This window comes from Calliopsis andreniformis, unplaced genomic scaffold, assembly GCF_051401765.1.
Source record: "Calliopsis andreniformis isolate RMS-2024a unplaced genomic scaffold, iyCalAndr_principal scaffold0004, whole genome shotgun sequence".
Classification (NCBI taxonomy): domain Eukaryota; kingdom Metazoa; phylum Arthropoda; class Insecta; order Hymenoptera; family Andrenidae; genus Calliopsis; species Calliopsis andreniformis.
In genome coordinates, this window is record NW_027480424.1 from 23,573,178 (window position 1) to 23,586,530 (window position 13,353).

Genomic DNA, 13,353 nt, shown 5'->3' on the forward strand with positions numbered 1-13,353 from the left:
AATGACCGTAAGTTTCATACTGGTTGCAATTATTCGTTTTATACGATGGAAAAGCTGTTGTATTTATATCGCATTTTATGCTTCTGGCGTTGACGTCTTAGGCCGTACCTATTCGGTCTGGTGGAGCAACGCCCTGGAGTGAAATCTAGGTTGCCCGGAACGTAGAATTGGCCATCACTTTCAAACTGGTTGCAATTATTCCTGATATATGATGTAAACATTGTTGTACTTTTTTTGCATTTTATGGTTCGGGCGTTGACTTCTAACGCCCTAACTATACAATCTGTTGGAGCAACGCCCTAGGGTGAAGCCTAAGTTGCTCGGAAAGTAGAAATATCCACAAGTTTCATACTGGTTGCATTTATTCGTTTTATACGATGGAAAAACTGTTGTATATATATTGTATTTTATGCTTCTGGCATAGACTTCTAAGGCACTATCTGTTCGATCTGGTGGAGCAACGCCCTAGAGCGAAGCCTAGGTTGCCCAGAACGTAGAATTGGCCATCACTTTCAAACTGGTTGCAATTATTCCTGTTATATGATGGAAACACTGTTGTATTTTTTTTGCATTTTATGGTTCGGGCGTTGACTTCTAAGGTCCTAACTATTCAATCTGTTAGAGCAACGCCCTAGGGTGAAGCCTAGGATGCTCGGAAAGTAGAAATGACCTTAAGTTTCACACTGGGTGCAATTAATCGTTTTATACGATGGAAAAACTGTTGTATATATATTGTATTTTATGCTTCTGGCATAGACTTCTAAGGCACTATCTGTTCGATCTGGTGGAGCAACGCCCTAGAGCGAAGCCTAGGTTGCCCGGAACGTAGAATTGGCCATCACTTTCAAACTGGTTGCAATTATTCCTGTTATATGATGGAAACACTGTTGTATTTTTTTTGCATTTTATGGTTCGGGCGTTGACTTCAAAGGTCCTAACTATTCAATCTGTTGGACCAACGCCCTAGGGTGAAGCCTAGCTTGCTCGGAAAGTAGAAATGACCATAAGTTTCATACTGGTTGCAATTATTCGTTTTATACGATGGAAAAGCTGCTGTTTTTATATCGCATTTTATGCTTCTGGCGTTGACGTCTTAGGCCGTAACTATTCGGTCTGGTGGAGCAACGCCCTGGAGTGAAACCTAGGTTGCCCTGAACGTAGAATTGGCCATCACTTTCAAACTGGTTGCAATTATTCCTGATATATGATGTAAACACTGTTGTATTTTTTTTGCATTTTATGGTTCGGGCGTTGACTTCTAAGGCCCTAACTATACAATCTGTTGGAGCAACGCCCTAGGGTGAAGCCTAAGTTGCTCGGAAAGTAGAAATATCCACAAGTTTCATACTGGTTGCAATTATTCGTTTTATACGATGGAAAAACTGTTGTATTTATATTATATTTTATGCTTCTGGCGTTGACTTCTAAGGCACTAACTATCCGATCTGGTGGAGCAACGCAATAGAGTGATGCCTAGGTTGCCCGGAACGTAGAATTGGCCATCAATTTCAAACTGGTTGCAATTATACCTGTTATATGATGGATACACTGTTGTATTTTTATTGCATTTTATGCTTCGGGCGTTGACTTCTAAGGCCCTAACTATTCAATCTGTTGGAGCAACGCCCTAGGGTGAAGCCTAGCTTGCTCGGAAAGTAGAAATGTCCATAAGTTTCATACTGGTTGCAATTATTCGTTTTATACGACGGAAAAACTGTTGTATTTATATTGTATTTTATGCTTCTGGCGTTGACTTCGAAGGCACTAACTATTCGATATGGTGGAGCAACGCCATAGAGCGAAGCCTAGGTTGCCCAGAACGTAGAATTGGCCATCACTTTCAAACTGGTTGCAATTATTCCTGTTATATGATGGAAACACTGTTGTATTGTTTTTGCATTTTATGGTCCGGGCGTTGACTTCTAAGGTCCTAACTATTCAATCTGTTAGAGCAACGCCCTAGGGTGAAGCCTAGGATGCTCGGAAAGTAGAAATGACCTTAAGTTTCATACTGGGTGCAATTAATCGTTTTATACGATGGAAAAACTGTTGTATATATATTGTATTTTATGCTTCTGGCATAGACTTCTAAGGCACTATCTGTTCGATCTGGTGGAGCAACGCCCTAGAGCGAAACCTAGGTTGCCCTGAACGTAGAATTGGCCATCACTTTCAAACTGGTTGCAATTATTCCTGATATATGATGTAAACACTGTTGTATTTTTTTTGCATTTTATGGTTCGGGCGTTGACTTCTAAGGCCCTAACTATACAATCTGTTGGAGCAACGCCCTAGGGTGAAGCCTAAGTTGCTCGGAAAGTAGAAATATCCACAAGTTTCATACTGGTTGCAATTATTCGTTTTATACGATGGAAAAACTGTTGTATTTATATTGTATTTTATGCTTCTGGCGTTGACTTCTAAGGCACTAACTATTCGATCTGGTGGAGCAACGCAATAGAGTGATGCCTAGGTTGCCCGGAACGTAGAATTGGCCATCAATTTCAAACTGGTTGCAATTATACCTGTTATATGATGGAAGCACTGCTGTATTTTTTTTGCATTTTATGGATCGGGCGTTGACTTCTAAGGCCCTAACTATTCAATCCGTTGGAGCAACGCCCTACGGTGAAGCCTAGGTTGCTCGGAAAGTAGAAATGACCATATGTTTCATACTGGTTGCAATTATTCGTTTTATACGATGGAAAAACTGTTGTATTTATATTCTATTTTATGCTTCTGGCGTTGACTTCTAAGGCACTATCTATTCGTTCTGGTGGTGCAACGCCCTAGAGCGAAGCCTAGGTTGCCCGGAACGTAGGATTGGCCATCACTTTCAAACTGGTTGCAATTATTCCTGTTATATGATGGATACACTGTTGTATTTTTATTGCATTTTAAGCTTCGGGCGTTGACTTCTAAGGCCCTAACTATTCAATCTGTTGGACCAACGCCCTAGGGTGAAGCCTAGCTTGCTCGGAAAGTAGAAATGACCATAAGTTTCATACTGGTTGCAATTATTCGTTTTATACGATGGAAAAACTGTTGTATTTATATTGTACTTTATGCTTCTGGCGTTGACCTCTAAGGCACTAACTATTCGATCTGGTGGAGCAACGCAATAGAGTGATGCCTAGGTTGCCCGGAACGTAGAATTGGCCATCAATTTCAAACTGGTTGCAATTATACCTGTTATATGATGGAAACACTGTTGTATTTTTTTTGCATTTTATGGTTCGGGCGTTGACTTCTAAGGTCCTAACTATTCAAACTGTTGGAGCAACGCCCTAGGGTGAAGCCTAGGTTGCTCGGAAAATAGAAATGTCCATAAGTTTAATACTGGTTGCATTTTTTCGTTTTATACGATGGAAAAGCTGCTGTTTTTATATCGCATTTTATGCTTCTGGCGTTGACGTCTTAGGCCGTAACTATTCGGTCTGGTGGAGCAACGCCCTGGAGTGAAACCTAGGTTGCCCTGAACGTAGAATTGGCCATCACTTTCAAACTGGTTGCAATTATTCCTGATATATGATGTAAACACTGTTGTATTTTTTTTGCATTTTATGGTTCGGGCGTTGACTTCTAAGGCCCCAACTATACAATCTGTTGGAGCAACGCCCTAGGGTGAAGCCTAAGTTGCTCGGAAAGTAGAAATATCCACAAGTTTCATACTGGTTGCAATTATTCGTTTTATACGATGGAAAAACTGTTGTATTTATATTGTATTTTATGCTTCTGGCGTTGACTTCTAAGGCACTAACTATTCGATCTGGTGGAGCAACGCAATAGAGTGATGCCTAGGTTGCCCGGAACGTAGAATTGGCCATCAATTTCAAACTGGTTGCAATTATACCTGTTATATGATGGAAGCACTGCTGTATTTTTTTTGCATTTTATGGATCGGGCGTTGACTTCTAAGGCCCTAACTATTCAATCCGTTGGAGCAACGCCCTACGGTGAAGCCTAGGTTGCTCGGAAAGTAGAAATGACCATATGTTTCATACTGGTTGCAATTATTCGTTTTATACGATGGAAAAGCTGTTGTATTTATATTGTATTTTATGCTTGTGGCGTTGGCTTCTTAGGCCGGAACTATTCGGTCTGGTGGAGCAACGCCCTGGAGTGAAACCTAGGTTGCCCGGAACGTAGAATTGGCAATCACTTTCAAACTGGTTGCAATTATTCCAGATATATGATGGAAACACTGTTGTATTTTTTTTGCATTTTATGGTTCGGGCGTTGACTTCTAAGGCCCTAACTATTCAATCTGTTGGAGCAACGCCCTAGGGTGAAGCCTAGGTTGCTCGGAAAGTAGAAATGACCATAAGTTACATACTGGTTGCAATTATTCGTTTTATACGATGGAAAAACTGTTGTATTTATATTGTATTTTATGCTTCTGGCGTTGACTTCTAAGGCACTAACTATTCGATCTGGTGGAGCAACGCAATAGAGTGATGCCTAGGTTGCCCGGAACGTAGAATTGGTCATCAATTTCAAACTGGTTGCAATTATACCTGTTATATGATGGAAACACTGCTGTATTTTTTTTGCATTTTATAGATCGCGCGTTGACTTCTAAGGTCCTAACTATTCAATCTGTTGGAGCAACGCCCTAGGGTGAAGCCTAGGATGCTCGGAAAGTAGAAATGACCTTGAGTTTCATACTGGGTGCAATTAATCGTTTTATACGATGGAAAAACTGTTGTATATATATTGTATTTTATGCTTCTGGCATAGACTTCTAAGGCACTGTCTGTTCGGTCTGGTGGAGCAACGCCCTAGAGCGAAGCCTAGGTTGCCCGGAACGTAGAATTGGCCATCACTTTCAAACTGGTTGCAATTATTCCTGTTATATGATGGAAACACTGTTGTATTTTTTTTGCATTTTATGGTTCGGGCGTTGACTTCAAAGGTCCTAACTACTCAATCTGTTGGAGCAACGCCCTAGGGTGAAGCCTAGGTTGCCCGGAACGTAGAAATGACCATAACTTTTACACTGGCAGCAATTATTCGTTTTATACAATGGAAAAACCGTTCTATTTATTTTGTATTTTATGCTTCGAGCGTTGACTTCTAAGGCCCTAACTATTCGATCTGGTGGAGCAACGCCCTAGAGTGAAGCCTAGGTTGCCGGGAACGTAGAAATGACCATAACTTTCACACTGGTTGCTATCATTCGTTTTATATGATGGAAAAACTGTTGTATTTATATTGTATTTTATGCTTCTGGCGTTCACTTCTTAGGCCCTAACTATTCGATCTGGTGGAACGACGCCCTAGAGTGAAGACTAGGTTGCTCGGAATGTAGAAATGACCATCACTTTCACACTGGTTGCAATTATTCGTTTTATACGATGCAAAAACTGTTGTATTTATATTGTATTTTATGCTTCTGGCGTTCACTTCTTAGGCCCTAACCATTCGATCTGGTGGTACAACGCCCTAGGGTGAAGCCTAGGTTGCCCGGAACGTAGAATTGACCATAACTTTTGCACTGGCAGCAATTATTCGTTTTATACAATGGAAAAACCGTTCTATTTATTTTGTATTTTATGCTTCGGGCGTTGACTTCTAAGGCCCTAACTATTCACTCTGTTGGAGCAACGCCCTAGAGTGAAGCCTAGGTTGCCGGGAACGTAGAAATGACCATAACTTTCACACTGGTTGCTATCATTCGTTTTATAGGATGGAAAAGCTGTTGTATTTTTATCGTATTTTATGCTCCTGGCGTTGACATCTAAGGACCTAACTATTCGATCTGGTGGAGCAACGCCCTAGAGTGAAGCCTAGGTTGCTCGGAATGTAGAAATGACCCTAACTTTCACACTGATTGCAATTATTCGTTTTATACGATGGAAAAACTGTTCTATTTATATTGTATTTTATGCTTCTGGTGTTGACTTCTTAGGCCCTAACTATTCCATTTGGTGGGACAACGCCCTAGGGTAAGGCCCAGGTTGCGCGGAACGTAGAAATGACCATAACTTTCACACTGGTAGCAATTATTCGTTTTATACAATGGAAAAACTGTTCTATTTATTTTGTATTTAATGCTTCGGGCATGGACTTCTAAGGCCCTAACTATTCAATCTGGTGTAGCAACGCCCTAGAGTGATGCCTAGGTTGCCCGGAACGTAGAAATGACCATAACTTTCACACTGGTTGCTATCATTCGTTTTATACGATGGAAAAACTGTTATATTTATATTGTATTTTAAGCTTCTGGCGTTGACTTCTGAGGCCGTAGCTATTCGATGTGGCGGAAGAGCGCCATACAGTGAAGCCTAGGTTGCCCGGAACGTCGAAATGACCATAAGTTTCATACTGGTGTCAATTATTCCTTTTATACGATGGAAAAGCTGTTGTATTTATATCGTATTTTATGCTTCTGGCGTTCACTTCTTAGGCCCAGCTATTCGATCTGGTGGAACAACGCCCTAGAGTGAAGACTAGGTTGCTCGGAATGTAGAAATGACCATCACTTTCACACTGGTTGCAATTATTCGTTTTATACGATGGAAAAACTGTTGCATCTTTATCGTATTTTATGCTTCTGGCGTTGACTTCGTTAGGCCGTAACTATCCGACCTGGTGGAGCAACGCCCTGGAGTGAAACCTAGGTTGCCCGGAACGTAGAAAAGACCACTACTATCACACTGGTTGCAAATTATTCCTTTTATACGATGGAAAAGCTGTTGTATTTATATCGTATTTTATGCTTCTGGCGTTCACTTCCTAGGCCCTAACTATTCGATCTGGTGGAACAACGCCCTAGAGTGAAGACTAGGTTGCTCGGAATGTAGAAATGACCAGAACTTTCACACTGATTGCAATTATTCGTTTTATACGATGGAAAAACTGTTGCATCTTTATCGTATTTTATGCTTCTGGCGTTGACTTCTTAGGCCGTAACTATTCGATCTGGTGGAACAACGCCGTAGAGTGAAGCCTAGGTTGCCCGGAACGTAGAAATGACCATTACTTTCACGCTTGTTGCAATTATTCGTTTTATACGATGGAAAAACTGTTGTATTTATATTGTATTTTATGCCTCTGGCGTTGACTTCTAAGGCCCTAAATATTCGATCTGGTGGAGCAATGCCTCAGAGTTAAGTCTAGGATGCCCGAAACGCCGAAGTGATCATTACTTTCACGCTTGTTGCAATTATTCCTGTTATACGATGAAAAGACTGTTGTATTTTTATTGTATTTTATGCTTCAGGCGTGGACTTCTGAGGCCGTAGCTATTCTATGTGGTGGAAGAACGCCATACAGAGAAGCCTAGGTTGCCCGGAACGTAGAAATGACCACTACTTTCACACTGTTTCCAATTATTCATTTAATACGATGGAAATGCTGTTGTACTTATATCGTATTTTATGCTTCGGGCGTTGACTTCTTAGGCCCTGACATTTCGATCTGGTGGAGCAACGCCCGACAGTGAAGCCTAGGTTGCCCGGAACGTAGATATGACCATAACCTTCACACAGGTTGGAATTATTCGTATTATACGGTGTAAACGCTGTTGTATTTATTTTGTATTTTATTCTTCTGGTGTTGACTTCATAGGCCATAACTATTCGATCTGGTGGAACAACGCCGTACAGTGAAGCCTAGGTTGCCCGGAACGTAGAAATGACCACTACTATCACACTGGTTGCAAATTATTCCTGCTATACGATGGAAAAGCTGTTGTATTTTTATTGCATTTTATGCTTCTGGCGTTCACTTCTTAGGCCCTAACTATTCGATCTGGTGGAACAACGCCCTAGGGTGAAGCCTAGGTTGCTCGGAATGTAGAAATGACCATAACTTTCACACTGATTGCAATTATTCGTTTTATACGATGGAACAGCTGTTGTATTTATATCGTATTTTCTGCTTCTGGCGTTGACTTCTAAGGAAATAACTATTCGATCTGGTGGAGCAACGCCCTGGAGTGAAGCCTAGGTTGCACGGAACGTATAAATGACCATAACTTTCACACTGGTTGCTATTATTCGTTTTATACGATGGAAAAACTGTTATATTTATATTGTATTTTATGCTTCTGGCGTTGACTTCTTAGGCCCTAACTATTCGATCTTGTGGAACAACGCCCTAGAGTGAAGCCTAGGTTGCCTGGAACGTAGAAATGACCATCACTTTCACACGGGTTGCAATTATTCCTGTTATAGGATGGAAAGACTGTTGTATTTTTATTGTATTTTATACTTCAGGCGTTGACTTCTGAGGCCGTAGCTATTCGATGTTGTGGAAGAACGCCATAGAGTCAAGCCTAGGTAGCCCGGAACGTAGAAATGTCCATATCTTTCACACTGTTTGCAATTATTCATTTTATACGATGGCAAAGATGTTGTATTTATATTGCATTTTATGCTTCTGGCGTTGACTTCTTAGGCTCTAACTATTCGATCTGGTGGAGCAATGCCTCAGAGTTAAGTCTAGGATACCCGAAACGCCGAAATGATCATTACTTTCACGCTTGTTGCAATTGTTCCTGTTATACGATGAAAAGACTGTTGTATTTTTATTGTATTTTATGCTTCAGGTGTGGACTTCTAAGGCCGTAGCTATTCGATATGTTGGAGCACCGCCCTAGAGTGAAGCCTAGGTTGCTTGGAACGTAGAAATGACCACTACTTTCACACTGTTTGCAATTATTCATTTAATACGATGGAAATGCTGTTGTATTTATATCGTATTTTATGCTTCGGGCGTTGACTTCTTGGGCCCTAAGATTTCGATCTGGTGGAGCAACGCCCGACAGTGAAGCCTAGGTTGCCCGGAACGTAGATATGACGATAACCTTCACACAGGTTGCAATTATTCGTTTTATACGGTGTAAAGGCTGTTGTATTTATTTTGTATTTTATTCTTCTGGTGTTGACTTCTTAGGCCCTAACTATTCGATCTGGTGGAACAACGCCGTAGAGTGAAGCCTAGGTTGCCCGGAACGTAGAAATGACCATAACTTTCACACTGGTTGCTATCATTCGTTTTATATGATGGAAAAACTGTTGTATTTATATTGTATTTTATGCTTCTGGCGTTCACTTCTTAGGCCCTAACTATTCGATCTGGTGGAACAACGGCCTAGGGTGAAGCCTAGGTTGCCCGGAACGTAGAAATGACCATAACTTTTACACTGGTAGCAATTATTCGTTTTATACGATGGAAAAACTGTTATATTTATATTGTATTTTAAGCTTCTGGCGTTGACTTCTGAGGCCGTAGCTATTCGGTGTGGCGGAAGAGCGCCATACAGTGCAGCCTAGGTTGCCCGGAACGTAGAAATGACCATAACTTTCGTACTGGTTGCAATTATTCGTTTTATATGGTGGAAAAACTGTTGTATTTATGTTGTATTTTATGCTTCTGGCGTTGACTTCTAAGGCCCTAACTATTCGATCAGGTGGAGCAACGCCCTAGAGTGAAGCGTAGGTTGCTCGAAGTGTAGAAATGTCCATAACTTTCACACTGGTTGCAATTATTCGTTTTATACGATGGAAAAACTGTTGTATTTATATTGTATTTTATGCTTCTGGCGTTCACTTCTTAGGCCCTAACCATTCGATCTGGTGGTACAACGCCCTAGGGTGAAGCCTAGGTTGCCCGGAACGTAGAATTGACCATAACTTTTGCACTGGCAGCAATTATTCGTTTTATACAATGGAAAAACCGTTCTATTTATTTTGTATTTTATGCTTCGGGCGTTGACTTCTAAGGCCCTAACTGTTTGATCTGGTGGAGCGTCGCCGTAGAGTGAAGCCTAGGTTGCCCGGAATGTAGAAATGTCCATACCTTTCACACTGTTTGCAATTTTCCGTTTTATACGATGGAAAAACTGTTGTATTTATATTGTATTTTATGCTTCTGGCGTTGACTTCTAAGGCCCTAATTATTCGATCTGGTGGAGCAACGCCGTAGAGTGAAGCCTAGGTTGCCCGGAACGTAGAAATGACCATTACTTTCACACTGTTTGCAATTATTCCTTTTATACGATGGAAAAGCTGTTATATTTATATTGTATTTAAGCTTCTGGCGTTGACTTCTGAGGCCGTTGCTATTCGATGTGGTGGAAGAACGCCATAGAGTGAAGCCTAGGTAGCCCGGATCGTAGAAATGTCCACATCTTTCACACTGTTTGCAATTTTCCGTTTTATACGATGGAAAAACTGTTTTACGTATTTTGTATTTTATGCTTCGGGCGTTGACTTCTAAGGCCCTAACTATTCACTCTGTTGGAGCAACGCCCTAGAGTGAAGCCTAGGCTGCCGGGAACGTAGAAATGACCATAACTTTCACACTGGTTGCTATCATTCGTTTTATAGGATGGAAAAGCTGTTGTATTTATATCGTATTTTATGCTTCTGGCTTTCACTTCTTAGGCCCTAACTATTCGATCTGGTGGAACAACGCCCTAGAGTGAAGACTAGGTTGCTCGGAATGTAGAAATGACCATCACTTTCACACTGGTTGCAATTATTCGTTTTATACGATGGCAAAGCTGTTGTATTTATATCGTATTTTATGCTCCTGGCGTTGACATCTAAGGACCTAACTATTCGATCTGGTGGAGCAACGCCCTAGAGTGAAGCCTAGGTTGCTCGGAATGTAGAAATGACCATAACTTTCACACTGATTGCAATTATTCGTTTTATACGATGGAAAAACTGTTGCATCTTTATCGTATTTTATGCTTCTGGCGTTCACTTCTTAGGCCCTAACTATTCGATCTGGTGGAACAACGGCCTAGGGTGAAGCCTAGGTTGCCCGGAACGTAGGAATGACCATAACATTCACACTGGTTGCAATTATTTGTTTTATACGATGGAAAAGCTGTTGTATTTATATCGTATTTTATGTTTCTGGCGTTGACTTCTTAGGCCCTAACTATTCGATCTGGTAGAGCAACGTCCTAGGGTGAAGCCTAGGTTGCCCGGAACGTAGAAATGACCATAACTTTTACACTGGCAGCAATTATTCGTTTTATACAATGGAAAAACCGTTCTATTTATTTTGTATTTTATGCTTCGAGCGTTGACTTCTAAGGCCGTAGCTATTCGGTGTGGCGGAAGAGCGCCATACAGTGCAGCCTAGGTTGCCCGGAACGTAGAAATGACCATAACTTTCGTACTGGTTGCAATTATTCGTTTTATATGGTGGAAAAACTGTTGTATTTATGTTGTATTTTATGCTTCTGGCGTTGACTTCTAAGGCCCTATCTATTCGATCAGGTGGAGCAACGCCCTAGAGTGAAGCGTAGGTTGCTCGAAATGTAGAAATGTCCATAACTTTCACACTGGTTGCAATTATTCGTTTTATACGATGGAAAAACTGTTGTATTTATATTGTATTTTATGCTTCTGGCGTTCACTTCTTAGGCCCTAACCATTCGATCTGGTGGTACAGCGCCCTAGGGTGAAGCCTAGGTTTCCCGGAACGTAGAATTGACCATAACTTTTGCACTGGCAGCAATTACTCGTTTTATACGATGGCAAAGCTGTTGTATTTATATCGTATTTTATGCTCCTGGCGTTGACATCTAAGGACCTAACTATTCGATCTGGTGAAGCAACGCCCTAGAGTGAAGCCTAGGTTGCTCGGAATGTAGAAATGACCATAACTTTCACACTGATTGCAATTATTCGTTTTATACGATGGAAAAGCTGTTGCATCTTTATCGTATTTTATGCTTCTGGCGTTCACTTCTTAGGCCCTAACTATTCGATCTGGTGGAACAACGGCCTAGGGTGAAGCCTAGGTTGCCCGGAACGTGGGAATGACCATAACATTCACACTGGTTGCAATTATTTGTTTTATACGATGGAAAAGCTGTTGTATTTATATCGTATTTTATGTTTCTGGCGTTGACTTCTTAGGCCCTAACTATTCCATCTGGTGGAACAACGCCCTAGAGTAAAGCCCAGGTTGCGCGGAACGTAGAAATGACCATAACTTTCACAATGGTAGCAATTATTCGTTTTATACAATGGAAAAACTGTTCTATTTATATTGTATTTTATGCTTCTGGTGTTGACTTCTTAGGCCCTAACTATTCCATTTGGTGGAACAACGCCCTAGGGTAAGGCCCAGGTTGCGCGGAACGTAGAAATGACCATAACTTTCACACTGGTAGCAATTATTCGTTTTATAAAATGGAAAAACTGTTCTATTTATTTTGTATTTAATGCTTCGGGCATGGACTTCTAAGGCCCTAACTATTCAATCTGGTGGAGCAACGCCCTAGAGTGATGCCTAGGTTGCCCGGAACGTAGAAATGACCATAACTTTCACACTGGTTGCTATCATTCGTTTTATACGATGGAAAAACTGTTATATTTATATTGTATTTTAAGCTTCTGGCGTTGACTTCTGAGGCCGTAGCTATTCGATGTGGCGGAAGAGCGCCATACAGTGAAGCCTAGGTTGCCCGGAACGTCGAAATGACCATAAGTTTCATACTGGTGTCAATTATTCCTTTTATACGATGGAAAAGCTGTTGTATTTATATCGTATTTTATGCTTCTGGCGTTCACTTCTTAGGCCCAGCTATTCGATCTGGTGGAACAACGCCCTAGAGTGAAGCCTAGGTAGCCCGGATCGTAGAAATGTCCATATCTTTCACACTGTTTGCAATTTTCCGTTTTATACGATGGAAAAACTGTTTTATTTATTTTGTATTTTATGCTTCGGGCGTTGACTTCTAAGGACCTAACTATTCACTCTGTTGGAGCAACGCCCTAGAGTGAAGCCTAGGTTGCCGGGAACGTAGAAATGACCATAACTTTCACACTGGTTGCTATCATTCGTTTTATAGGATGGAAAAGCTGTTGTATTTATATCGTATTTTATGCTTCTGGCTTTCACTTCTTAGGCCCTAACTATTCGATCTGGTGGAACAACGCCCTAGAGTGAAGACTAGGTTGCTCGGAATGTAGAAATGACCATCACTTTCACACTGGTTGCAATTATTCGTTTTATACGATGGCAAAGCTGTTGTATTTATATCGTATATTATGCTCCTGGCGTTGACATCTAAGGACCTAACTATTCGATCTGGTGGAGCAACGCCCTAGAGTGAAGCCTAGGTTGCTCGGAATGTAGAAATGACCATAACTTTCACACTGATTGCAATTATTCGTTTTATACGATGGAAAAACTGTTGCATCTTTATCGTATTTTATGCTTCTGGCGTTCACTTCTTAGGCCCTAACTATTCGATCTGGTGGAACAACGCCCTAGAGTGAAGACTAGGTTACCTGGAACGTCGAAATGACCATCACTTTCACACGGGTTGCAATTATTCCTGTTATAGGATGGAAAGACTGTTGTATTTTTATTGTA